Raw genomic sequence first — 2,792 nt, 5'->3', positions numbered from 1 at the left:
AAATTTACATAAAACTTCCTAACAGTGCAGATTCAAGTTTGTTAAAACCATGACCCCTGGGGGTAGATTGGGACCAAAATAGGAGATCAAAGTTTTACATGGGAATATACATGCAAGATCTTTGAACATCTTCTCAAGAACCACTGGGCGAGGAAAGTACACATTTACATGAAAACTTCCTGGCATAGTGTAGATTCAAGTTTGTTAAAATTATGGCCCCAGGAAGTCGGTAGGGGCCACGGTAGGGATCAAAGTCTTACATGCAATATATAAGGAAAATCTTGAAATAAGGTCCAAAGTAATTCAGGTGAGCGAAGTGGCCCTTGGGCCTCATGTTATTTTCTTTGACGTTTTGAATATTTACAGGTTGTTGAACGTGGTCAAATTTGGGGAAATATTTTACACACGGAACTCTCGATTTGTTTATCTACTTCCTGTCACAGTTTTAAGCTACATGTAAGACTAACATGTACCAAAAATTGTGAATTTTGTAACCCCCAGAGTTTTGACTCTAGGACAGATCCAAAACACAGGAACCTGAAGTATGTATACTACACCTCCCCCTTCTGATTTCTTCTCCGAAATGTATGGATTCTCTGTCTATCTCATCCCAATCTCGATTTATAAATAGATGTGTATTTTATTACACGGGTAGAATGCCGACCTCTAGCTAAAGCTTACAAGAAGCGTGAAACGTCTACATTAATTGAAATTGGGATGAGGCGGACAGGGAATACACACGAATCCACGGGCACTGGAAGTTAATGTAAATATATAGTATGTACATGTATACATGCACGTACTATATATTTACATTAACTTCCAGTGCCCGTGCACGAATCAGAGAAATTATCGCCGCAACCCCCCACCCCCCACCAGAAGTGAGGGAGGGGTGTAATATCCATACTTCAGGTGCCTGCGATCCAAAATAGCCATAGGCCTATAGTGTAAATATAACATGTATTATATCACAAGTATAGGCACTTTTGGGGGCATAATTTGTGGTTTAAGTTTACTGCTGCTGAATACTAGAATTTACCATAGATGTGAAAAATGGGAAAATTACCTCATATTTTGTAGCTAGAGAATAAATTGAAAATTTCATGAGTAAAAACAAGTACTATTCATGGAGGGTCGAGTTATTCGTACACCTTTACAATGAAGAAGCACCATTTCCCCCCGGGGATTTTACATTCAGTTTTGAGTTACATTGATTCATTAATCAACACACGGAAATACGATGAGTATCTTACGAACGTCATCTAGCTGCTGGGACGCTAGGTCTCGCCAACTCTGACGGTAGTCTTTACAAATACTAGAAAAAGTTGTTGCAACTGTATATGTTAATTAGTAGTGTTTTAAACACTGAAGCCAATTTAAGCGTTACCGACGATTTCTAAAAGTAGCATTTCGAAATAAGATAATGACATACACAAAAAACATCGTAATGAATAATGCAACCCACTGTATGGGGATATTTGTATATGTAAATATATTTCAGTATACGATTCGCATTTGGAGAGGTGAATGAATGATACTGTGTGTAACTGCCTGTCAATCCTTTGATCTAAGAAGGTGGTTTGGATTACATCTGACCCTCAAGTTGTGGAAATTAAAACATGTTCTCTATTGTCATTTCTTCTGCTGTGTGCGCCGAAATCACAGCCATGCACCATAGAAAACACTGCTATAAACAAATGATAAATCAGTAACATCAAGAGGTGGCACTATCATCAATGATTTTGTTAGTATTATCATCATCGTCAACATCACCACCACCATTATCATCATCACCAACATCATCATTGTCACAACCATCACCATCATTTTCATAATCACTACCATTATCGCCACCACAAACAACATCATCATTGTCTCATTATCACCATTGTCACAACCACCACCAGCATCACCATTGTCACAACCACCACCATCGTCACCATTGTTACAACCACCACCAGCATCACCATTGTTACAACCACCACCAGCATCACCATTGTCACAACCACCACCAACATCACCATTGTCACAACCACCACCATTATCGCCACCACAAACAACATCATCATTGTCTCATTACCACCAACATCACCATTGTCACAACCACCACCAACATCACCATTGTCACAACCACCACCATCATCACCATTGTCACAACCACCACCATCATCACCATTGTCACAACCACCACCATCATCACCATTGTCACAACCACCACCAGCATCACCATTGTCACAACCACCACCATCATCACCATTGTCACAACCACCACCAGCATCACCATTGTTACAACCACCACAAACAACATCATCACCATTGTCTCATTACCACCAACATTACCATTGTTACAATCACCACCAACATCACCATTGTTACAACCACCACCAACATCACCATTGTTACAACCACCACCAACATCACCATTGTCACAACCACCACCATCACCATTGTTACAACTACCACCATCATTTTCATAACCACTACCATTATCGCCACCACAAACAACATCATCATTGTCTCATTACCACCATCATCACCATTGTCACAACCACCACCAGCATCACCATTGTCACAACCACCACAAACAACATCATCATTGTCTCAACCACCACCAGCATCACCATTGTCACAACCACCACAAACAACATCACCATTGTTACAACCACCACCAGCATCACCATTGTTACAACCACCACCAGCATCACCATTGTTACAACTAACACCATCATCACCATTGTCACAACCACCACAAACAACATCATTGTCTCAACCACCACCAACATCACCATTGT

Source organism: Ostrea edulis, chromosome 6, assembly GCF_947568905.1.
Source record: "Ostrea edulis chromosome 6, xbOstEdul1.1, whole genome shotgun sequence".
Lineage (NCBI taxonomy): Eukaryota > Metazoa > Mollusca > Bivalvia > Ostreida > Ostreidae > Ostrea > Ostrea edulis.
Note: the sequence above shows the minus strand (reverse complement) of the source record.